We start from the raw sequence: 24,605 nt of genomic DNA, 5'->3' as shown, positions 1-24,605 counted from the left end.
GGGGGCGGGGCGGCGGCGCGCTCCCCCCGCGGTGCCCAGGCCGGGGCGCGGGGCGCGGGGCGGGCCGGGCGGGCTAATCCCGTATGTAAATGGCAGCCAATGGAGGGTGGTGTTGCGCGGGGCTGGGATTAGGGCCGGGGCGAATGGCTGGCAATCTTACTGGGATTACAGAACAAAGAGCCTCCCGCGCGCCCGCTCTCGCCTGCGCTCCCCGCGCCGCGCCCCGCCCTCCGCCGCAGCCGCCGGGGTGGGGGCCGCCGCGCGCCGCCCCCCGGCCGGCCGAGCCCCGCCGCCCCCCGCGCTCCTCCCCGCCCGCCAGCCCGCGCCGCGCCGCCGCCGCCGCTCGCCTGCCTCGGCCTCGCCGTCCCCGTTCTCGCGGATTAATTAAGGCGGAGGCAGCGGCGGGAGGCTGAGTGCTGGCCGCGGGCCGGGGCCGGGGCGCCGCTGGCAGGAGCGCTTGGGGATCCTCCAAGGTAGGAGAAACTTTTGCGGGGGGCGGGCGCCGAGGCCCGTCTTGCGCCCCGCACCCCCCTCCCCCCAAACCGGGGCCCGCCCCTCCCCCTCAAGGTGTTCCAGAATCCGGGTCCGGCTTGGGGGTGTGTGTGTGTGTATGTGGGTAGGTGGGGGGGGGGGGGCTTGGGGAGAGGAGGCACGTGACCGGGATTATAATTCGGGCCTGGGGACGCGAGGGGCGGCCGCCCCCCACCTGCCGGCAGCGGCTTGCGAGCCCGGAGCTGTCAGCCCCCCGGCCCCTCCGGAGGTGGGGGGCGCCCCGGGCCGGCGCCTGAGGCCGCTGCAGTTGGCGAATGAGGTCAGTCGTGCTGCCCGCGGCGGGCGCCGGTGCGGGAGCCGAGGGGGCTGGGAAGGCCGCGGCCCCCGGCCCCCACCCCCAGCCGCCGCCGCCGCCCGGGCTGGGCCCCTACTCGAAGGCCGAGTCCCTCCGCAGGCAGCGGCTGCCCCAGCCCTGGGTTCCCAGGTTGGGGTCCCCGCCCCGGGAGGGCGCTGCCTGGAGTGGTGGTTGCTGGCCACTGGGTGAAGCTGGGAAGGAGACGGGGACAGTGACAGTGGCGCAGGCACGAGGGGTCTAGGAAGGCCAAGTTGGGGGTGCCCCGTCTGTGGGCGGTCCTGAGTTCCTGCAGACGCGGAGGGAGGGAGAGGAGGGGGCTTCAGGGGCCTCAGTGCCCACTTTCCCACCAGTCCTGCCCGGAATCCCTGGAAATGGTGGCTTGGACCCTCTGCCGGGCCCCCTGGGGGGACGGACAGCAGGCTCAGGGGGCCACCGCGTTGCTGGGAGTTCTGTCCTCCTGGTGGGTGCCCGAGGAGGCTGGAGCCCTGGCCTGCCTCCCCACGCCCCCTGGGGTCCACACTTGGCGGCTGGTAGAGTCCTGGGGCCCGGGTACAGAGGCGGAAGTGAGGGAGTGTGGCCTGGAGGGGTCTCTCTGGTGGGCACTTGGGGGACGCACCGGCCCTGGGATGGAGGATGGTGTGGGGCTGTCCTGGGGTGGCTGTGGTTGGAGGGGATGGTTCTGGGACTGCTCAGAGTAGAGGGGAGTGGTGGCCCGAGCCCCCCGGCCCCCTCCAGCCCTGGGACTCCCCTGGCGGGCTTGCTCTCAGCACTGGCCTGGGAGCAGCTCATTCATTTCAGCCGCGTCATTCCCAGAGGGAGCGGGCAGGGTTATTGATTATTTATTCCGAGAAGGAGGGGCTGGGCACAGGGCAGCGAGGAGGGGACCTGCCAGGTGGCCGTCATGAGCCACCCTGGATGGGGCCCTGGAGGGTGTAACAGAGACTCTGACCTCTTCTGTCTGCTCAGGGGCATGGGGTGGGCCAAGACAGACCTGGGGTTTCTGAACCCCCAACCAGAATCGCATTGTGGGAGGCTTCTGCCCGAGCCCTGTGCTGTAGCCCGCTTGGAGGGTGACCTAGAAATTGGCGATGCTCGCTCAAGAGGGTCCCAGGGGACCACTGCCAGGTTGTTGGAACGGGGGAAGAAGTGGGTCTGGGAGCCAGCATCATGGGGGTCCACTTAACCCACATATCAGTGTCATTCTTCCAAAGCTGGGACCAGGGGCCTTTATCTGTGGGGTGCCCATCACAGTCTTCATCCATCCACTTATGGCGGTCTCCCGTGCCGGGAGCCAGGCTGGCCCTCTGACCGTGCGGCCGCAGCTCTTGCTTGGCAGGTGTGACCCTGCGGGCCTCCGAGGTAGCTGTCCCTTCAGTGGGGTTCAGAGTGGGAGACCCCAGCTGAAGACCTCAGGGGGACGTGGTGTGGTGGGGGCCTGCTTGGGCTCCTCCTGTCCTGAGCCGTGACCTTGGGACTGAAGACCACACGTGGGTGGCTCGTCCTTACCCTGGCTGGCTGGTGTCTGGTCACCCGGTGCATCGTTGGCCCGGTCATTGGCTCCTGCAGTCTCACCCCTGTTCCTAAACTGCCTTGCTCTGCACCGGGCTATGCCTTACCCCTGCTGTTCCCCAGCGGGCGGCGGCGACAGCAGGGGGAGGGGGCCACGTCTCTCCCCTCCTCCTCCAGGGTCTGAGCACTGGCCGAGGTGACCCCTTCGTGTGTCCCTGGCATTCTTGCCTTCCTCCCTCCCAACACTAATGGAGCTCAGATGCTCACGAATCTCTCCCGTTGCACCGTGCTCCTCAAACACGTGTTGACCAGCCGTGTGCCTGAATGAATGAATGAATGAATGAATGAAAAACCCTGCGCCTGTGGTCTTGTCCCAAGTTCTCATCTCTGCAGCAGGTTCCCCACCATGGTAGGGGGGCCTGGGGCCTTTTCTTGAGCCTCTGGGGGGGCCCATGTGATCCCCCTCTGCGTATGCCCCCCCCAGTCTTCTCTGTCTTGCCACTCTCTGTGCTGTGACTCTTAGCCAGCAGTGGCCGTCTCTCCTTTAAATGCTGGGCAGCCGGGAACACGACCAGGTCCTGAGGTAACCAGCCCGGGTGTGCTCCTGGCTCCATGGGGCCCTGGACGGGTATCCCCAGGGAAAAGGGGAAGTCACAACACCGGGGGCAGAGCAGGACCTGGGTGGAAGGCTTGGGATCCCAGGCTGAGTCCAGGTTATACTGCGGAACCTCCTGGAACAGGGACCCTTGGGGAGACTGGCAGGGAATCCCCTGAGCAGAGGTGGGTGGTGGCAGGGGTGGGTTTCTGGGGAGAAGGGGAGGAGCCAGATGCATCTGGCCAGGAGACAATGAGGTTGGACCTGTGGTCAGGGGGTGGGAGCAGGGAGAACACAAGAGGCTTCTGGGTAAGGCAAGAGGGGCTTCAAACGGTCAGAGGCCCCTCCCCGCAGGCCCTGTGCCCCTGGCTACGCTCAGGCTCAGGTGCCCCGGGGTTGTGTGGTACGGCAGAGGGAGGACCTCCTGGCCTCTGTTGGGGGGGGGGGTGGAGAGCCAGTGCTGCTTCTCCCACTGTCTGTGATGTCCCCAATTCTACTCCCCTCCAGAGCGCACCTGTCCTGCGTCCCCTTCCGCGCCTTCTGGGCCTCCCTTGCGGAAGTGCACATGGGTCTGATGGCTTCTCCAGGGTGAAGGGCAGAGCTGCAAGGGGCAGGGCTGGGGGCTCCGGGCTCCGGTCCTTGGCTCTGCCCTTGCCTTGCCCCGTGAGGCCCCGGCTCCCTCGCTGGGCGCCCCGGTTGCTCTTGCTTTTCAGGGAGGTCTGGCTGGGACCGTCGATGACCGTGGGCCCCCCGGGGTGGATGCATAGTCACTTTGGACTCAGCGTGCATGGGTGACGGCTGGCTGGGGTGACAGCCATGGGGCTGAGCCCTTGTGTGGTGCAAGCTGACCAACATCCTCCATAGCCAGGCGTGGGGTGACTGCTGAGGGGGCTCGGGCCAAGCGCCCATCCTCTTGACCTGGAGCTGCGCCTGGCTGACCTGTGGCTCTTTGTGTGTCCACTTGTCTCCCTCCCTTAGGAGCACCTGCTTTGAGTGTCCAGTGCTTAGATTCATTTGGGTTTCAGATAAGCAGCGACTAATGCAGGATTTAGACCAAGAACCTGCTTGCTGTTCACCTGTTTGGGGGTGGGGTCTCCTGTTTTATCTGGCAAGCCCCCAGCTGCTGCCCTTGGGGCAGTGAGCCTGTTGGGGGCCGAGGAGGGTCTGCAGGTGGGGTCCCGGCTCACTCTGAGGCGCCAGGGTTGGTCTGCAGCGAGTGTAGCTCAGACAGAGCTGAGGCCCGGTTCTCTGATGTATGGTGCTCAGGCTCTGTCCGGTCTGTGGCCCACGGGACCAGCTTTCCTGCGGGGCCTGGTGGTGTAGTTGTTCAGGAGGGCTCTGGGACACCTGGGGCTTCCCGGCGTTCTCGGGCGCTTTGCGTTACTATAACGAAGTCGCCGAGGCAGGCTGCCTTATGAAGACAGGAGGTGCGTGTGGGTGCAAAGTCCAAGCAGCAGGGTGCAGGCTGTGGCAAGGGGCCCCCCCGGAGCCACACCCCGTCTTGGTGGGAACGGGTGTGTATAAAGCCACCAGGAGGCTGTTGTGGGAGCTGCGTGGTACTGACCCAGTCTCCTCACTTCCCAAGGCCCCCGCCTGCCGACTCCTCAGTTACACGAAGTCTCTGCCCTCTTAGTGCCAAGATGCTGGGGCTTCGAGTCATGGCACCCAGCGTGGGGAGCCCTCATTTTCAGGGCGTTTAGTGCCAGTGTGCACAATGTGCCGTGTCAGCAGGTGTGGAGAGGAGCAGCGGGGCCGTGTCCCCTGTCGCAGTGTCGGGGTTCACGTGGGGCCCCCCTGCGGCCGCGCACCCTGGGAGCCCAATGGTGGTGACTCCAGTGCGTGGGTCCCTGCCGTCCACGTGGGAGACCCGGATGGCGTTTCCAGCTCCTGGCGTCGGCCTGGCCCAGTCTGTGACTGTTGTGGACATTTGGGGAGGGAACCAGTGGACGGGCAATCTCTCCTTCTGTCCCCTTTGGTCGACCTGTTGGGTAGATGAAAATTAAAAAGAAATAAGTAAAAATTGAAAAGAAAGAGCTGTCGAGAGGATGGGGGTTGCTGGAAACACCTCATTAGGCACCAAAGTAGGACTTCCCAGCAGGGCTTGCAGAGGCAGCCCAAGCGCTGGGGGTGGTTTCTCTGAGGCCGGCCTCCCTCCCTCCCTCTCTCCCTCCCTCCCTCCCTCCCTCCCTTCCTTCCTTCCTTCCTTCCTTCCTTCCTTCCTTCCTTCCTTCCTTCCTTTTTAAGATTTGTTTATTTATTTGAAAGCCAGAGTTACAGAGAGACAAAGGTCTTCTATCCACTGGTTCACTCCTCAGATGTCCCATAGTGGCCAGGGCTGGGCCAGGCCGAAGCCAGGAGCTTCTTTCAGGTCTCCCATGCAGGTGCAGGGACCCAAGCACTTGGACCACCTTCCCGCAGCTTTCCCAGGCCACAGCAGGGAGCTGGATCAAAAGTAGAGCAGCCGGGACTCGAACCGGTGCCCATATAGGATACCGGCATCCCTCCCGTGGCCTTACCCGCTACGCCACAGCGCCGACCCTCTGATGCCCCCTTCCAAGGCACCAGGAACCTGTGCCCTGGGGCAGTCATGGGCTGGAGGGGCCGCCCCTGGGCTGGGTGCAGGGCAAGTGTACGTTTCTGTGGCTTAGCCCCTTTTCTGCTGCTCCGAGTACAGTTTATACACAAGGAAGGTTCATTCAGTCAGGCCCTGGGGGTTCTGATCGAGGGTGGCATTAGGTGAGGGTGATCTTGCTGCAGGAATGCTGTAGGGGGCATCGCCTGGCGACGGTGGCAGCCACTACTCCCATCTCCTTATAAAGCCTCTAGCGCCATCCTAGGGCCCCAGCCTCATGACCACACATGACCCTTGTCACCTCTTAAAGGGCCCACCTGGTCCTCAAAACCTCACAATAGACGTCTGAACCAACGCAGGTGGCCGGGAAGTGCCTGTGCCTCGGCATCCTGCTCCGCGCCCCCCACCCCCGCCCAGCACCTGTGCCGCGGTCCCTGGGTGAGGGGTGCAGCTGGGAAGTGAGGTGCGGGGTCGCCTGGACCCCTCGCTGGAGTCTGGACAGTTTCCTGGAACGTGACAGGGGGTTGCGACCCCTGACTTGCCCCGGACCCCACGATGGCTGTGGCTGGGGAGTCTTGGTGATATGGTGTGGGTACATGAGGGGCCCCCACGCAGGTATGGAGAGGAAAGGGGGGGAAGCCGGAGGTGGGGCAGCTGGGGCCTCCCTCTCCTGTGCCTGTAGCTGGGGCGTCTCCCTTTGGCAGCTTTGAGAGAGAGCCGGACCAGGATGGGCCAGGGTCTCATGGTGCTGCAAGGTGCATTTTAGGGGCTCGGCCTGTCTGCTTGTCACTCAAGCAGCCCATGAGAAACGCAAGGCCACCACAGCTAAGGGTTTCGCGGGGTGCTGGCGTCCACCCCAGGTTGTCGAGGCAGGAGGGGTCTCCGTGTGGAACGTTGCTTAGTGCGCGCGCACTACGGGGCTAGGGGAGGAGGGGCATGGGCGTCTGGGCTGACAGCTGAGCTACCCCTCAGAGCGCCTGGCATGGACCCTGGGAGGCAGTGGTGAGGGTCTAAGCACTTGGGCCCCTGCCACCCGCGTGGGAGACCCAGATGGAGTTCCAGGCTCCTGGCTTTGGCCTGGCCCAGCCCTGGCTGTTAAAAGCCTTTGGGGAGGGAACCAGCAGATGGAAGCTTTCCTTTCTCTGTCTCTCTGCCTTTCAAATAAATATGTTAAAAAATATTTTTTTTTAAATAAGTTTTTGGTGCAGAAATTTTGACATCCACACACAATTTTTTAACACTGTGGACTTTTTGAAGAACTCTCATACATGATTTCAAAAAAATGTTTTGCACCAACATCAACTTAAAAATACAGTTTAAAAAATTTTTTTTAAATTCACTTTCATTTTATTTGGGAGACAGAGCTCTTTCTCCTGCCGCCTCACTCTCCAGATGCCCAGGCCACAACCAGGGCTGGGCCAGGTGGAAGCCGGGAGCCCAGAACTCCATCCGGGTCTCCCCCATGGGTGGCAGGGACGCGTGTGCCCCAGCCATCGTCACTCGCTGCCTCACAGGGTGTGTGCTAGCAGGGAGGTGGATTGGAAGTGGATGAGCCGGGGACGCAGGCGTCACAGGCGGTGACTCCACCGCCACACCGAGCACCTGCCACCAACGTAAGCTGCTTTTAATTCCATTTTTCTCCCTGCAAGCCTTTTGAAATCTTTCATCGAGCGATCTCTCTCTCTCTCTCTCTCTCTCTCTCACACACACACACACACACACACACACACACAGAGTCGTCTCCCCCCCCCCCCCCCCCGAGATCCTGCGCAGCCCGTCCCCTGCCCTGGCCCCGTCCCCTGCCCTGGCCCCAGCCCCTGCCCTGGCCCCAGCCCCGGCTGCTCCTGATCTGTTTTGTGTCTTGGTGGCTTTGCACTCCCAGTGCATCACGTAAACGGAGCCACGTGGCCAGCAGCCTCCGCGCCTGGCTTCCTCATCCTGCCCCTTAAAGGGCTTCTCCCAGGCGTTGGGGTCCCGCCTGCTCCTTTTGGGGTGCAGAGGAGTCGTCCACAGAGCAAACAAGCCACAGACCAACCTCCAGCCTCTGTCCTCTCAATATAGCCTCAGCAAATCTGCCTGCTGCCCACCCCCCGCCACCCAGGTAGAGAAGAGGGGTGACTTTCTCCTCTGGCCATCCCCCCATCTTTGCGGTGCCTGCGGCCTGCACCCTTCCCTCCCCACCCCCACCCCCACCCCACCCCCGAGAGCTGACCCTGACCGGGGAGAGCCGCACGTCTCTGACTTCAGAACTGGAATTTCATCCAGGGTTTCTGGTGACGCCTACGCTGAGCCCTGTGATGAAATTACACCTGCCTGCTGCCGCCCGCGGGGCCTCCCCCACCCCATCCCACCCACCGCCCTCCAGGTGGGCTCCCGTGTGATTGATGCTGGGCCCCCGGACAGCTGGGGCTTGAGGGCGAGGCGGGGCAGGGGGAGGAGAGCTGCCTGCCCTTGCCCATCCCTAGGTACCTGCGCCCCATGGGTGCGTGTGGGGGGAGGGGATGTCCCTGGCCCCGTGTCTCTTGTCGCCACTGCTGCAGCTGTTTAGCTGCGGGTAGGAATCCCTCATTATTCCTAGTTCAAGGCCAGGGTTCCTTCCGGGGTGGGGGCAGGAGGGTGGTGAGGCTGATGCTGCAGACAGGAGGGTGAGGCAGGGTCCCTGAGAACAGGGCTGCACAGCTGTGGTGGGTGAGCTTTGGTTCATTCCTCTTTTTTTTTTTTTTTTTTTTTTTTAAGATTTATTTAATTTATTTGAAAGAGTTACAGAGAGAGGTAGAGACAGAGAGAGAGAAAGGGCTTTTATCTGCTGTTTCACTCCCCAAATGGCCACAATGGCCGGAGCTGCACCGATCTGGAGCCAGGAGCCAGAAGCTTCCTCTGGGTCTCCCATGGGGGCGCAGGGGCCCAAGCACTTGGGCCATCTCCCACTGCTTTCCCAGGCACACCAGCAGGGAGCTGGATCAGAAGTGGAGCAGCCAGGAGTCGAACCGGTGCCCATATGAGATGCTGGTGCTGCAGGCTGGGGCTTTAATCCACTGTGCCACAGCACCAGCCCCTGGTTCCTTCCTCTTAAAAATGGGTCCCCTGAGGGGTAGGAGGTAGGGTGGTTCCACCCATTTGAGTCAGAACAGGGCCACCCCCCATTATTCAAAAGGCAAAGAGTGACAGAGACAGAGAGAGGTCTTCCATCTGGTGGTTCACTCCCCAGATGGGCTGGGCCAGGCCAGAGCCAGGCACCAGGAGCTCCAACCAGGCCTCCCACGCAGGTGGCAGGGACCCGGGTGTTGAGCCATATCCCTTGCTGCCTCCCAGGGTGCACATCAACAGGAGCTGGGACTTGGACCCAGACTCTGTGGTATGGGAGCAACGCGTTAACCACTGCACCAACCGCCCGCCCCAAGTCAGGGCCTCTGTTATCAGCCTGACCTGAGTGGGCTTGAAGTGAAATTACTGTCGGCCAAACCCGTGGGGTCCGCTGCCGCCACCCAGGGTCCGCCCTGGGTGCACGGGGGTCATTCTCCCGAACGCCCGTGTGGCCAGCACTAAAGTCTCACTGGCCGCAGAAGCTGCCAGCCCGCTCGGTGTGCTGAGCCGACGCCGCCTCCGTCTGCCCATCCAGACTTGGGGGGCGGTAGGAAGCACTCGGCAGGGCCGCCGGGTGGGCATCGTGAGTGGAAGGGGCGCTGGCCAGGAGCTTGGTGGTTTCCCAGGGATCGTGGCTCCCCCTGGGGGATTAATGTGGCAGGCACCCATGTCTTGAGAGATTTGGGGGTAGGGTCTGACTTTGTTTGTGAGGTTGTCTCTTTCCCCTGCCTGCCCTCCACCCTCCCACCCCTGAAGACCTCCAAGGCTGGACCCCTGGGGGGCTGGCACTCAGCGGGAGGCCTGGGACGGCCCTGGCCCTTGGGTGCTCCTGGGTGGCTCCCTGGAGCTCCAGGGTGGTCCTGGCGGCTCTTGGGGGGTCTTGTGATTGGGCCAGCCTGCTGTCGCTCTCGTGTTTATCCAGGAGCTGGTTTTTCAGGTGTGGGAGCTTCTAGCAGGAGGCCCAGGCTGGGAGTGTGGGGCCCTTGGTGTGTGTGTGGGGGGGTGCCCTTGTTCCCTGTGTACACCCTGGCTCCAGCTGGGGGTGCAGGCTTCCGGGCAGGCGGGCAAACCACATCCTCTCCTTTGATCTGTGGCCCGCGGCTCCCCATGATGCTGTTCTCAGCACATCCCTGAGTCAGAGGCCAGGGGCTCCCCCTCCTTGGATGAGGCTCCCCGGGCTGCCTCAGGGCGGGCAGTGGAGCCACCAGGGCCAGACGGACGTAAGTTCAAGTCCCACCTTGACCACTGAGCTGCTGTGTGGCCTCAGGCAGGTGACCGCCCCTCTCTGAGCCTCGCTGGGGCGAGGATTGTTTTTTGTTTCCAGGGTTGTTGGGAAAGATCCCCGTGTTCAGTTGGGGGGATGGTGGTGACCGCAGAGAGGAACTGAGCCCCACAGCCCCCTGTCCTGTGCTTTCCCTCTGCCCCACCAGCTTGGAGAACCTGCAGCTGGCTGGGCCCCTCGGCCTGTCCACCCGCAGCCCCACAGGCCAGGTGCTAGGCAGCCCACCTGGGAGAAGAAGAGGTCAGATGCCACCCAGGGAAGCCCCAGGAGAGGTGGCGTCTCTGCAGGGTGGGTGGACTTGGACACAGGGGCATAGTCTTCTGGGGGGGGAGGGCGGGCAGCAGTGTAATCCCAGGCCCAGCATCGGGAAGTGCCAGGGCACGCGTGGCCAAGCCAGCACCCTGCTTCGGAAGTGGCCGCACGCGCCGTGGGCACAGGCTGGGCTGCCGTGCCTGGTCCCGGGGAGGAATCCCATCGCCTCCTTCCCTGGGCTTCTCGCTGCTCCTTGGGGAGCGACAGGCCCAGCACAGCAGTCCTGCCTGCTCCTTGGGGGGCCAGCTAATAGCCCGCGTCCCCGTCCTGCTGCTCCTGGAAGCATGCTTAATGCGCCTTGTCCCTCTCCCTGGGCGAATGCACATTCTCAAGGTCTCAGCGTGGACATCTGTCCCAGCCACCTTGCTGAGAGAGGTCTTCCATCTGCTGGTTCACTCCCCAAGTGGCTGCGCTGACCCGGAGCCAGGAGCTTCTTCTGGGTCTCCCACGTGGGTGCAGGAGCCCAATCACCTGGGCTGTCTTCTACTGCTTTCCCAGGCCATCAGGAGGGAGCTGGTTCGTAAGTGGAGCAGCTGGGGTGTGAACCAGCGCCCCTGTGGGATGCCGATGGCACAGGCAGACGGCTTTAACCTCTTTAACCTGCTGGGCCATACTGCCAGCCCCCCAGGCACGGAGTGAACCTCCAGGACATCCTTGTCAGGTGCATCAGAAACAAGCCGGGGCGACACATTTTGGGGTGTGCACGCGTTCTAACCCTTGCTGCCTTGCCCCATCCGCCCCTCACCCCCACCCCGGCGGCCTCTCCTGCCAGCCTGGCTGTGGTTCCTGGAGCATGATGGGGGAGGCTGCGGGGGGGGGCGGGGGTGATGGCAGAGCCGTTGCTGTCTCTGTATGCGGAAAGGACTTGTGTGGAGCACAGAGTGTTGACACACACACGTGTGTGTGCAGTCACACACGCGTGTGTGTGTGTGCACACACGGGTGGCCCTCCGGGTATGGCGGCCGTGCCGGGTGACTGGATGTGTAGCTGGATCCCCAGCAGCAGCCCCTGTCCGGTACCCCGTAGCCATCGGCAGCGAGGGCCCCGTGTGCTTTGGCTCCGGCTGCGTGGAGGCTGAGACAAAGGGGTTATTTATTCCTCACCGGGAGGAGCCTGTGGGTGGGCAGTGAGAAGCCAGGGTGGGGGGGTGCTTAGCCCCATCTTCTTTGGGGCCCCGGTTTTCTCCCTAGCGTACTGGAGGCTGGTGGTTCCTTTTTTGGTTGGTTTGTTTCTGGGGAGTTTGTTTTCAAACGATTTCCTTGAAGTGTCCGATCCAGGGTTGTCCTGTGCCCCGAGGGCCCCCGGCTGCGAGGGGGCCCACTTACTCGGAGTCTTACTCGGCTTTGGGACGGTGGGGAGGCCACCCGTGACACTGTGCTGGCAGCTTGCACTGGGACCTTTTCCTGGGCGGGGCGGCCCCTGGGCTGTCGGTGTCCAGCGCCGTGTTTAGTCCGTGACATGGGAGGGAGGTTGACAGGGGCTTTGTCATGTAAGAGGCTGGGTGTTGGGTGATTCTGGCCCAAATGCAGGCAAACTGGAGTGTGCTGAGTGCGTGTCAGGGGGTGGGGCCAGGCCGTGAGGTGCAGGAGGTAAGGCATAGTCAATGCGTTTCTTCCTTTTTTTTAAGATGTATTTTTATTGGGCCGGCGCCACGGCTCACTAGGCTAATCCTCCGCCTTGCAGCACCGGCACACTGGGTTCTAGTCCCGGTCGGGGCGCCGGATTCTGTCCCGGTTGCCCCTCTTCCAGGCCAGCTCTCTGCTGTGGCCCGGGAGTGCAGTGGAGGATGGCCCAAGTGCTTGGGCCCTGCACCCCATGGGAGACCAGGAGAAGCACCTGGCTCCTGCCATCGGATCAGCGCAGTGCGTCGGCCGCAGTGCGCCGGCCGCGGCTGCCATTAGAGGGTGAACCAACGGCAAAGGAAGACCTTTCTCTCTGTCTCTCTCTCTCACTGTCCACTCTGCCTGTCAAAATAAAAAAAAATGTATTTTTATTTATTTCAAAAGCAGAGTGACAGAGAGGGGGAGGGGGTGGAAAAAGACAGAGATCTTCTATCTGCTGGTTCACTCCCCCGGATGGCCCCCATGGCCAGAGCTGGGCCGTTCTGAAGCCAGGAGCCTGGAATGACATCCAGGTCTCCCATGTGGGTGGCAGAGGACACTTGGACCGTCTTCTGCTGCCTTCCCAGGTGCATTAGCAGGGAGCCGGACTGGAAGCGGAGCAGCCGGGACTTGAACTGGTGCGCTGATAGAGGGTGCTGGCGTCACGGGCAGCGGTTTAAGCCGCTGAGCCACAGCCCTGGGCCCGGTGCATTTTTGGTATTTTCAGAGGTAGACACGTTGTAGCCCAGGGTTCTTTGCGCCCCTGTGCACAAAATTGTGCCGTATTCATCACCAGCTGATTTCAGAGCTGCTGCGTTTTTGTCTGAATTGATACGCTTGTTTTCATTCCGTTTGAATGGCAGAGAGATGGAGACAGAGCTTCTCTCCTTTGGGTCACTCCCCAGACGCCTGCCATCGCTAGGGTTGGAACAAGCTAAAGCCAGGAGCAGGGAGCTCTGTCTAGGTCTCCCACGTGGGTGGCAGGGACCCAGGCACTTGAGCCATCACTTGCTGCTGCCCAGGGTGCGTGTTAGCAGGGAGCCGGATCAGCAGTCCACACACCGGGGCCTGGTGGGGTCCCCACTTTGTGGAGGGGAGCCACCTCCCACCCCTCCTCCAGCCTGTGTCCACCCTGCGGTGCCCATGAGGCCTGCAGCCCAGGGCTTGTCCGTTCCTGTCCGAGATGTTGCCTCCTGAGCCGGCGTGAGCTGCAAGCCGTCTCGCCTTTGGAAGCGGGCCCGGGCTGGAGCTGTCGTCCTCGGCCAGCGGGAATGTAAGATGATACGGCCATTTCTGGAAAACCCACTGGGCAGCTGCTTATTTATTCATTAGTATTCTTTTTCCAAAAAAGATTTATTTATTTATTTAAAAGGCAGAGTTACAGAGCGGCAGAGAGAGAGAGAGAGAGAGAGAGAGAGAGAGAGGTCTTCCATCTGCTTGTTCACTCTCCAAATGGCTGCAATGGCCAGAGCTGCACCAATCTGAAGCCAGGAGCCAGGAGCTTCATCCAGGTCTCCCACGCGGGTGCAGGGGCCCAAGGACTTGGTCTGTCCTCCTCTGCTCTTCCAGGTGTGCATTAGCAGGGAGCTGGATGGGAAGTGGAGCAGCTGGGACTTGAACTGGCGCCCATATGGGATGCCCGCCTTGTAGGCGGCAGCTCCACCTGCTATACCACAGCGCTGGCCCCCAAGACTCACCATTTCAAAGTATGCTATTCTATTGATTTCTCTTTTTTTTATTTTGAGATTTATTTATTGGGGCCAGCACTGTGGTGCAGTAGGTTAATCCTCTGCCTGCGGTGCCAGCATCCCATATGGGTACCAGTTCTAGTCCCGGCTGCTCCTCTTCCCTTCCAGCTCTCTGCTGTGGCCTGGGAAAGCAGTAGAAGATGGCCCAAGTGCTTGGGCCCCTGCACCCACGTGGGAGACCCGGAAGAAGCTCCTGGCTCCTGACTTTGTATCGGCTCAGCTCCAGGCACTGTGGCCATTTGGGGGAGTGAACCAGTATTTGGAAGACCTTTCTCTCTGTCTCTCCCTCTCACTGTCTATAATTCTGCCTCTCAAATAAATAAATAAAATCTTTAAAATTTTTTTTATTTGCTTATTTGAAAGGTAGAGTCACAGAGGAGAGGGAGAGAGAGAGAGATTGATCTTCCATCTTCTGATTCATTCCCCAGATACCTACAGCAGCCAGAGCTGGGTCAGGCCAAAGCCAGAGCCCAGGAACTCCTTTGGGGTCTCCCACGCAGGTGGCAGGGGTCAAGCACGTGGGCCGTCACCTGCTGCCCTCCCGGGGTGAAGCATGAACAGGGAGCCGGATCGGAAGCAGAGGAGCCAGAACTTGTACCAGCGCTTGGATACGAGACACCACTGTGACAGGTGGCGGTTTAACCGCTGCGCCACCACACTGGCCCTGCTCGGTAGGTTTCCGTGATCACAGAGGTGTGCCCCTCGTCAGGGGTCTCTTCCTCCCCCTCCTTACCCCAGGCCCTGGCAACTACTAAGAGTTGTGGTTTGGAGCCCCAGCCTGCAGTGCCGGCATCCCAAGTGGGCACCAGTTCAAGTCCTGGCTGCTCCTCTTCCGATCCAGCTTTCTGCTGTGGCCTGGGAAGGCAGTAGAAGATGGCCCAGGTCCTTGGGCCCCTGCACCTGTGTGGGAGACCTGGAAGAATCTCCTGGCTCCTGATTTCGGATCGGCTCAGCTCTGGCCGTTGCGATCATTTGGGGAGTGAACCAGCGGATGGAAGACCTCTCTCTGACTCTACCTCTGTAACTCCTTTCAAAGAAATGAAATAATTCTTTGTTTTTTTAAAGAGTTGTCTGTAGAATTTTGACAACTTAAAAAAGAAAATTTGTGCAAGGTGGGGCATAGGTGAGTGTTGGTGCTGTGGCGTAGCGGGTAAAGCCGCCGCCTGCAGTGCCAGCATCCCATAGGCATGCCGGTTCGAATCCCGGCCGTGGATGTTCAGCCTGGCGGTGGATACCCAACAGTCCGGACAGGAATGCCTGGGATCAAGTCCTGGCGCTGGTCCTGGCTCCAACTCCCTGTTCACTCCCGCCCTGGGAGGCAGCAGGTGCTCGGGCCCCTGCCGCCCACGTGGGAGACCCGGATTGAATTCTCCAGTCCTGGCTCCTGCCTGGTTCCGCCTTGAGTCATTGTGGGCATTTGGAGAGTGAACCAGTGGCTGAAAGGCCTTTCTTTCTGCCTCCCAATCATTTAAAAAAAAAAAAAAAGAAAAAAGAAAACCCAGCCTGGACTTTGAACTTCTGCAGCGAAACCTCCCTTAGGGTTTTCTCCACCATTCATTGCTGGGTCTGTGCCACCTTGCCCTTGTCATCGTTGGAGCCGCTGAGCGCTGGTCAGCGAGGCGGCAGCTCGAGGTTGCCTGCTGGCCATGAACCAGGGACCTGTGTCAGCTGCTGCCATCGAGGGGCCCAGGGTCTGGGGTCTCTGTGGCAGTCCCCGTTCAGTGTGTGCTGTCTCCATAGCTCCCTCCACCACCCCCCCCGGAAAACCCATGACCTTGGCCATTTGCACGGCACTTTCCCGAGCCAGCAGCCTTGTCGTTGGATCAGAAAGTGAAGTGTCGGGGATCTAGGTTGGTGTCGGGGCCCCCGATGCTCCCCAGGAAGCCCAGGTATCACCGCTACCCCAGCTGGGAGGCCCCCCGCTGTCCGCCTGGGAGGCTGAAAGGACACCATTGGAGTAACGAGCCTGATGAGAGCTGCCAGCCAATCTACTAATATCTGTGTGTGAGGTTCCCGTCTGGGCAGTGTAGTCCTCGGTGGAGCTGTGCCCGGGGCCGCCTTCTGGGGAGGGAGGGCGCCCTTGTGCGCCAGGGCTGCTGTGGGCGTGTCGTCAGCCGTCACCTGCGCACAGTGGATGGCAGTGATGTACCCATGGTCCCGGGGAACGGGGTACCCGGCTCAGCCGTCTCATCCACCACTCTCACCTCCTGCCTCTGCTCCAGACAAGAGGCAGGGCAGGGCGTTGGGTCACCTGTCCCTGTATTGAAGCAGGGCCAGGGGCCCCCCGTGTCATATAGCTCCGGGTGAGGAGGAGGCAGCTGGGCCCAGATCTCCCAGGGACCATGGCCCTGGGTCAGCTTCTGAGACCGTTGGCCTCTGTGGGAGGCAAGGGGTGTGGGCTGGGGGTCGGCAGGGAAGGCGCCCATCTGTGCCGTCACAGCAGCCAACTGAGCCTCCAGGGAGCCCCTGGCCATGCAAGTGGGTGCAGGTGGCCATGCTGCCCTCCCGCAGGTGGGGGCGGAAGGGAGAAGGGGTCTGTTTGAGTCTGCGTGAGCCCGAGTGTGCCCCTGCGCGTGCGTGAGAGCTGAAAGCCTCCGGGGTCCTGTGTTGTGGGACAGGTCACCTGCACACTGGGCCTCAGGTGTCCCGTACCGCCCCCAACCCCCTCCCATCCCCCCAACCCCAACCTGCCTCCCTCGCAGGGTGTGGGCATCAGCTGGGTCGGGGGACGGTGCGTGGTGTGTGTATGTGCACGTGTCCACACACACACACACACACAGACGCTGTGCCCGCCCTCAGGACCTGAGCTGCAGGTGCCCGGTCTGCTCTCCTGATGCCCGGCCACCTGCCAGGGGGCGGAGCCTTGCTGCGCCCCATGGTCTGCTCTTTCCTGTCCGGTCACATTCCTGGCCCGCAACAGATCTGTGCGTGGCTGAGGAAGTCGCTGAATCCCCAAGCATCTGTGTTCCTATCTGGAAAATGGGTCATCGGATGTCTGGTGCTGGTGAGAGTCCCGGTCCCCGAGGAGGAGGGGCTGGCGCCATGTCCTTGGTGGCCTGGTTTCCGGTCCATGTCTGCCACTTCCACCCCTGAGCTGTGGGGATTCTGTTGGAGCCCCACTCCTGCCTCCGAACCCTTGTCCAAACTCCCGCTCCAGACCCCCATCTGGCCTTGGGAGTCACCCCCCCACACACACAGATTCCAGTCACCCCTGGCGGAGGAGCTGATGGTGCCCAGGATCACAAAAATTAAACGTGAACTTCCCTCTCCCTGGCCAGGGGCCTGGGGGCAGGACCGCCCCTGACTCACCTCCAGCTTCAGGGCTGGGTCACTGCAGGTGCAGGGGAGATGCTGTGTGGTTGGCCGAGTCCCACAGGCCCCCAGCAGGTGGGTGTGCGGGCTTGGGGTCCCTGAGATGGGGAGACAGGAGGAGAGGGTCCTAGGACAGGAGGTGACCGGTTGGAGGGTGTCAGGGGCTGGCAGGGCCTGGGCATGGCCCGAAAGTCAGGAAGGGGACAGGCTAAGGTGACCTGGATGAATGTTACGGACTGGGTTGGGACAAGGCTCCCCTACCAACTGCTGGTCCAAGTTCCTGGTGCAGAGATTGAGGGTGGCATCTGATCTGATCCTGCCCTCTACCCCTGGGGACTCAGAGGTTGTGGGGGCAGGGGTAGGCGGGAACCAGCACCCCGGGGTTAGGGTCACCCATGAGCCAGGGGCTGCCTTCTGCCCAGCCTATGCCCGACAGGAGAGAGCCTGGTGCTGCTTCCTAGCTTTTCCGGGAAGCCTGTTTACCGCTGGTGAAAGGCCCTTGGGAGCTGGGCTTGGTGTGCCTCCACGCGCCTCCCTCCCTGACACCCAGCCCCCAGGCTACGCAGACGCCTAGTGAGAGAGAACAAGTATTGAGCCCAGGGATCAGTCAGAACTGGGAGTTGGTGGGGGGGAGGAGGGGCCTGGTGCCAGGGGTCCCTGATGCCAACTGAATGCATTTCCTACCCAGGATCCCTCTGCATGGGGGTGGGGGTGGCAAAGATGACATTGGGAGCCCCTAAGCGTGGACCTCAGGGTGATGCTACTGACTGTCCCTTTAGTTAACGAGCACGTAGGGTCTCCAGGCCCTGTACCAGGCACTGCTCATATGTTCACGTGTAGGGTCTTTGCTCTGCTGAGAGCAAGGGAATTAGTGCCACTTTTAAAGCATTAATTGGGGCCAGCACCGTGGCGGAGTGGGTTGTTGCCAGCATCCCCTGTGGGCACCAGGTTTGAGTCCTGGCTGCTCCACTTCCAGTCCAGCTCCCTGCTGATGCGCCTGAGAAAGCAGCAGGTGATGGTCCAAGTGCTTGGGCCCCTGTCACCTGTGTGGGAGACCCGGAGGAAGCTCCTGGCTCCTGGCTTCAGCCTGGCCCACCATGGCTGTTGCGGCCATCTGTAGACTGAACCAGCAGACGATGGATCTTTCTCTGCAACCCTCCCTTCAAATAAATTCATTTTTATTTGTTTACAAGTCAGAGAGGGGACTGGTACTGTGGCATAGTGGGTAAAGCCGCCACCTGCAGTGCCAGCATCCTGTATGGGTGCCGGTTCGAGTCCTGGCTGCTCCACTTCCGATCCAGCTCTCTGCTATGGCCTGGGAAAGCAGAGGAACATGGCCCAAGTCCTTGGGCCCCTGCACCCACATGGGAGACCCAGAAGGAGATCCTGGCTCCTGGCTTTGGATCGGTGCAGCTTCAGCCGTTGCGGCCATCTGAGGAGTGAACCAGCGGATCAAAGACCTCTCTCTCTGCCTCTGCCTATCTGTAAATCTGCCTTTCAAATAAATAATAAATCCTTTAAAAAAAAAAAAAGGAAGGAGATAGACAGAAACACAGAGAGGTCTTCCATCCACTGGTTCACTCCTCAGATGTCCACAGCAGCCAGGCTGAAGCCAGGAGCCCAGAACCACATGGGTGGCAGGGACCCAAGGATGTGAACCATCGCCACTGCTGCCCAGGGTGAGCATCAGCAGGGAGCTGGATTGGAAGCGGGGCTGGGACGGAGGCGGCCTCCATGGCGCCGGATCCCGGGAACCACAGCCAAGGCTGAGAAGGTTTGGGCTTCTTGCCAGGGTCACCAGCTGCTGACAGCTGGGTGGGGAGTTGAACCCAGCTTCGCCCGCCTCCCACCCCATGCATTTCTGTCTTCCTCCTCCTGCTGGGGGGGGGGGGATACCAGCCCAGCCAGGTGTGGGCGTGGCAGGGTTGCAGGTGCTTGTGGGAAGGTCTCCACCAGGAAGAGGGGGGGTGGAGCCTGGCCAAGCATCTCCCTCCCACCGCCCCACCACCCCTTGTCCCTTTACCCACCAGGGACAGCCCCGCCTGCACGGTGACACTTGGGACCACCACAGGCCACGTGTGCCACGGTGGCCCCGTGACATCACACCACCTAGTGGCGGCGTGACCGTTGGTTTGTGTGAGGACAGTCCATGGCATTTGCATGCCTGGCTCATCAGAGCGCCTGCTGTATACCTGGTGCCGTCTGAGGTTTTTATAGGGAGAGACAGCAGCTAGTTCCACAGAACCCTTGCTCCCCTGTGCTTCTGTTCTGGGGGGCCTGGGAGGACCTCCAGCTGCCTGGGCCTGCCTGCCAGGTGGGAAGAAAGCTGGCCCTGCCCAGGGCCGGGGGGTGGAGTCCTATATTGTCCTCCTGGATTGACAGAGGAGCTTCTGGGTGCACATATGCAGACAGCACTCAGTGTCCACTGTGCAGGAGTGTCCTGCATGCCGAGGGGAGGACCCGGGAAACCTGGTTTGCACCCCTCTCCCACCAGGCCTCCCCTCCCTGGCTGCCCTGGCTCCCCTGCTTCCACCCCGCGGCTCCTAGTGTTCCCCCAAGGCGCCTTGGCCACCTGCCTCCTCCCTGACCTCTGACCTCCTCCACCAGCACCTCTTCCCTTTCCTCCTTGAATACCTGAGCTCCCCAAAGCCTTTTCCTCAGCTCCCCCCACCCCATTTCTCCCTCCAGACCCCTCCCCCCCATCATGCACTGGCCACAGATGGGCCTGGGGCATCCCAGGATCAGCGGCTCAGCCCCCTCCCTCCCAGCCTTCTCTCTGTGCCCCATGCACACACCAGTGCCCACTTGACCCTGGAGTCGCTCCCGGCACCGCCAACTCCTTGGGATCCCCTCCCAGTGGGTCACACGGCTCTGCCCCGCCCCCGTCTGCTGCAGTCTCCAGCCTGGACTGTCCCCAAGTTCTGGGACTGCTGGTGCCCGGGCCCCGCTCGGGGCCCCCCGTAGGCCAGCACGCGATCCTGCCGGGTGTCCCCTAGGTGGACGGCATCCGGCCTCCACTCCGCACCGTAACAGCAGCTCCTGTTACCTCTAAAGGAACTTCCCGGGGCCACTGCGCCCCTCAGCTATGCCCGGCTCCTCGCCCACCACTTCCTGCCCTGCCCTGTTTGCTGGAGCCAGGCAGACCTGGACCTGTTCCCATCCCACCCACTCTTCGAGGCCACTGCCCTGCCTCGGCCCAGGCAGGCTGGTGGCCGGGGCTTCCTGGGCAGCAGGCACCCCTCGCAGCGGCTCTCCGAGGACTGACTCGGTGCTGGTATCCAGGGGAGGCAGGTGCCCCGAGTCCTGAGGAGCAGTGCCTGGGCATGGGGCCCCTGGGATCTCCACTCAGCTCAGGTGTCACCTCCAGGGAGCCTCCCTTGACTGCCCCACCTGCCATCCCTGGCATTTTCTGAGTTCCTTGCTTTGAGGTCATGATTTACTTATAGGAAAATGCATCTACCACCTGGTCTCGGTGCATCGCAATTCAGTTTCATTCTTTTTGTTGTTGTTTGTTTGCTAATATTCAGCCTTATTTTATTGTATTCTCCTGTCTCCTCCCCCAGCCTGGTGACCCATCAGGGGCGGGATGGAGAGTCACTGTGTTGGTGGTGTGTGGGAGGGAGGTGGCCACATCCCCACATGCGTGACCGGGCCCACGCGTGTGTGTGGCAGGCAGGGGCCGTGGCTGTGGGAATGCATGTGACTGTGAGGCCCCCGGCTGTCCCCTAGCCCAGGGCCCCATGGGGAGCCATGGCCACGCCCCGGCTGGCAGCTTGCAGATTAATCTCCAAGGCCACGCTGCCAGTTGCCGGAGGCACGCAGGCCCGGCCAGGATCGAGAATTCTCATCCTGGTCACGCAAGCGGCCGCCGCCCCTGCCTGCCCGCCTGGAGCCTGGAGCCAGGCTTTAAATAACGGGATGGAAACCTGACCCGTGGAGCTGTCCGCCCACCGGGGCCGACCTCTGCTTGGTGGGGGGGTTGGGGGGGTTGTAGGCACAGGTGCAAGCTGCACCCTTCCCGCTGGCCAGGAAGGGAACAGAGAAGCCAGACTTTGAGGATTTTGGGGTGGTCTGAGAAGCAGCCTGGTGTGCCAGGAGACCGCTGTCTTCCAGAACTTTCCTCCACCTGTGCCTTCAAGAAGCCTGAAGGGGGGAGGGGCAGAGGGCATTCCTGGGCCAGGCCACAGAGCCGCAGCTCTTCCTGGAAGAAAGGGCCCCTCCCTCTGGGGCCCGCCCGTGACCGTGTCTGGGTCCCACTTCCCAGCCCTGGGGCCCAGGCAGCTGCACTGGTAGGTTGCCGGTGGCAGGGTTTTTTTTTTTTTTTCTTTTTAAAGAGTGTGGATTTTGTGATTCCTTCCGAACTGTACAACTTCCTTAGGTGGTTTATAAAGCACAGAAAAAGGAGAGGGCAGAGCAGCCACTCCTGGGTCCAACCTACGGAGGTCAAGGCCATGCTGTTCCCACCCCAGGCCCCTGTGTGGTGTGCACCTGAGCCCTGCCTGGTGTGCACCCAAGCCCCCCGTGGAGTGCACCTGAACCCCTCCCTGGTGTGTACCTGAGCCCCTCCCTGCCCCGGGTACGCCTGAGCCCCCCCATGTGGTGTGCATCTGAGTGCCCCCCCCAGTGTGCACCTGAGCGCCCCGCCTGGACTGTGCCCAAGCCAGCCCTGGTATGCACCTGAGCCCCCTGGTGTAGACCTGAGTCCCCCGTGGAGTGTACCTCAGCCCCGCCCCCCCATGTACACCTGAGGCCCCCCTGTGTGCACCTGAGCCCCCCAAGGAGTGTACCTGAGCCCCGCCCCCCGGTGTGCACCTGAGCCCCTGCGTGATGTGCATCTGAGCTCGTCTGTCCTGCGTTGGTGTCGCCCCCATGGGACGGCTGTCTCTGCTCTTTCCCCGTGTGCGCATGTGTGTGTGCTTCTGCTTACACGTCCTCAGACACATTTCTCAGGACTTGTTTATAGAACGACAAGGCCTGGGTGGAAAGGTGGGCACGTGGCTAAAATTCACTCTCTTGAAATTGTCTCAGGGTAGGGTCCCCGTGTGGCTTGCTGAGACCCAACCGTGTGGGCCCAAGCAAGACACCCCTGCTCCTGGGCCGGTGGCTCAGGACGGGGCTGGGCCCTAGGTGACAGGTGCCCCAGGGGCCTAACGCAGAGCCCCCTGCCCCCCTCGGCCTCCAAGTGGGGCCATACCCCCCTTACTTAGTGCGAGAGCAGTGCAGGGCCCTGTGCCAGTCTGTTGTCTCGCCACAGTCCCGATACCCCACAACTTATTCAGACTTCCAGTCAAAGACAAGAGGTATTTGATTGCAAATAGCTCCATTCGTTTTTATTTTAAGATGCATCTATTTATTTGAAAGAGTTAGAAGTCTTTTATTTGCTGATTCACTCCCCAAATGGCCACAATGGCTGGAGCCAGGCTGATCTGAAGCCAGGAGCTTCTTCCAGGTCTCCCACACATGTGCAGGGGCCCAAGCATTTGGGCCATCTTCCACTGCTCTCCCAGGTGCATTAGCAGGGACCTGGATTGGAAGTGGAACAGCCGGGGCCCGAACCAGTGTCCATATGGGCTGCCGGTGCCATAGGGAGCAGCTTTACCCTCTATGCTACAGCGCCTGCTGCCTGATAAATTTTTATAAACCAAACCACACAGGGGTCTGTTACCCAGAGCAGGAAACACAGCGCTGTCAGCCCCCCCCAGGCACCCTCCTGACTACCCGTCCAGCGACTACCACCGCTCCCGCCTGGCTAGGATGGCTGGCGTCCTGGTGTTCAGGCTGTGGCCTGGGTTTGAACTCTGCAAAGCGTGATGTGCCGCGCCCTGATGCTTACATCACCTCGAGATTTCACCGTGGGGTCGCATGCCACTGCCCAGTGTCTTTTGCAATGGACCGGGCAGGGGACAGGGGGTGGGGAATGCGGCAGGAAGGAGCGCCAAGCTTGGGGCGCTGCCTAAGCCACCAGCGCTTTGCAGGGACGCAGATGGTCTCCCGGGAAGATAAAAGAACTGGCGAGTGGCATAGCAGGCTAGCCCATGGGAAGGCATGGGGAGGCAGTGCAGGCAGCTGGGCTGCCTCTGGCCCCTCTGGCCTTGGTTTCCCTAGCTGGACCCAGAGGCTGTCGGACGCCGTGACCCTGGGTACACACTTGGAAGCGCCCAGAGGCGCACATCTGTTCTTAGCATACGCACTGCCCACTGGCAGTGGGGCAGAAGTGAGCTGCCTGTGACCGTAGCCCCCTGTCCCTAGGCTGTGATCTTTGGTGGTGAGATCTTTGCAGATTGGTGGCCGTGAAGACCCTCTTTAAAAAGGCCTTGCTGTGTGGGCAGCTGCTGCTGGACCTCCATCCCCAAAAACCCCGGGACGGGAAGCCAGTGTGCACGAGACAGCCCAGGACCATCCTCCCAGTTGGGAAACGCTCGCCTGTGTCAAACCAAAGTTGGTATTCCAGAAACTTCTACCAGTGTGGTGTGAATGAACTTGAACTTCAGGAGCTGAACCCCATCGGCCTATTCACTCTCCAAATGCCCACAACAGCCCGGAGCTCCCTCTGGGTCTCCCATGTAGGTGGCTGGGGTGCCCAAGGACCCAAGCCATCGCCTGCTGCCTTCCAGGGTGTGCACAAGCAGGGAGCTGGAGTGAGAGTAGAGCTTGGACTTGAACCCAGGGCCTCCGACATAGGTGACGTCCCCAGCAGCAGCTTAACCTGCTGCAGCAGACGCACGCTGGAGACCGTTGTTATCATCAGTGTCACTGTAGCAGAAGCACCTGGCAGGGCCCTGACACGTCGCAGGCTCCAGCCCCTTATCTGGTGCCCATCTTGCCAAGGCTGTGAGGGCGGGGTGAGGAGGAAGGGGTGACGCCCCCTGGGCGAAGCCCGGGAACTGGTGGCTTCCATGGAGGCAGGAAATTTCTTGTGAGTGGGATCGCAGCAGAGGGAACAGCACAGGTACCCTGGGTTTCCAGAAGGAAGCAGGTGGGCGGCAAGACTGATCTGGATTTGCAGTTTGGACAGACTTCCCCCGATGGCCAGGACTCACGGACGGCAGCATTTATCAGGAGAGCCCTGAGGACCGGGGCCGCTGAGAGTGGAAACCAACCCCTGTGTGTGTCAGTGGCCGTTGGCTACCGCAGGAGGTCCTGTCCCCTGCTGTCCCTGTGGCATGGGTAAGGCCCCTGGGAGGGCATGCCTGTGGTGCAGTGGTTGAACGGCCAGGGACACCTGTATTCCGAGGGCCTGGGCTTGAGTCCTGGCCCCGGTCCCAGTTCCAGCTCCCTGCTGGTGCGCACCCTGAGAAGAAGCAGGTAGCTGAGCCCCTGCACCCACGTGGGAGACCTGGAAGAAGTTCCTGGCTCCAGGCTTCAGCCTGGCCCAGCCCTGGCTGTTGTGGGCATTTGGGGAATGAACCAGTGGATGGAAGATCTCTGTCTACCTGTCAAATAATAAATAAATAAATAGTTTAAATAAAATAAGGTTATTGGATACAGAATTTGAAATCCATACCTAAGAGTGATCTTCAAAAAGTTTGTGGGAGGGGCCAGCACTGTGGCATAGCGGCTAAAGCCTCCACCTGCAGTGCCAGCATCCCATATGGGCTCCTGGTTCAAGATCCAGCTGCTCCACTTCCCATTCAGCTCCCTGCTAATGCACCTGGGAAAGCAGTGGACAATGGCCCAAGTGCTTGGGCCCTGGCCACCTCGTGGGAGACCCAGAAGCTCCTGGCTCCTGGCTTCAGCCTGGCT

The 24,605-nt window shown here is 61.4% G+C and overlaps 1 protein-coding gene across 4 annotated transcripts in view; it reads left to right on the top strand.

Annotated features, from left to right (window-relative positions):
- The first annotated feature begins 334 nt into the window (after positions 1-334).
- The window catches only part of GTF2IRD1 (GTF2I repeat domain containing 1), a 93,501-nt gene continuing 69,230 nt past the window's right edge, over positions 335-24,605 (top strand). For all 4 annotated transcript variants that reach the window (XR_016226364.1, XM_070064515.2, XM_051835434.3 and 1 more), the window contains exon 1: positions 335-473. The gene's annotated coding sequence lies outside the window, so the exon portion shown is untranslated. The remainder of the gene's footprint in view (positions 474-24,605) is intronic.

This window comes from Oryctolagus cuniculus, chromosome 19, assembly GCF_051225735.1.
Source record: "Oryctolagus cuniculus isolate XC-2025 breed Fujian yellow rabbit chromosome 19, ASM5122573v1, whole genome shotgun sequence".
Classification (NCBI taxonomy): domain Eukaryota; kingdom Metazoa; phylum Chordata; class Mammalia; order Lagomorpha; family Leporidae; genus Oryctolagus; species Oryctolagus cuniculus.
Note: the sequence above shows the minus strand (reverse complement) of the source record. Positions and strands in the feature narration are given on the sequence as shown.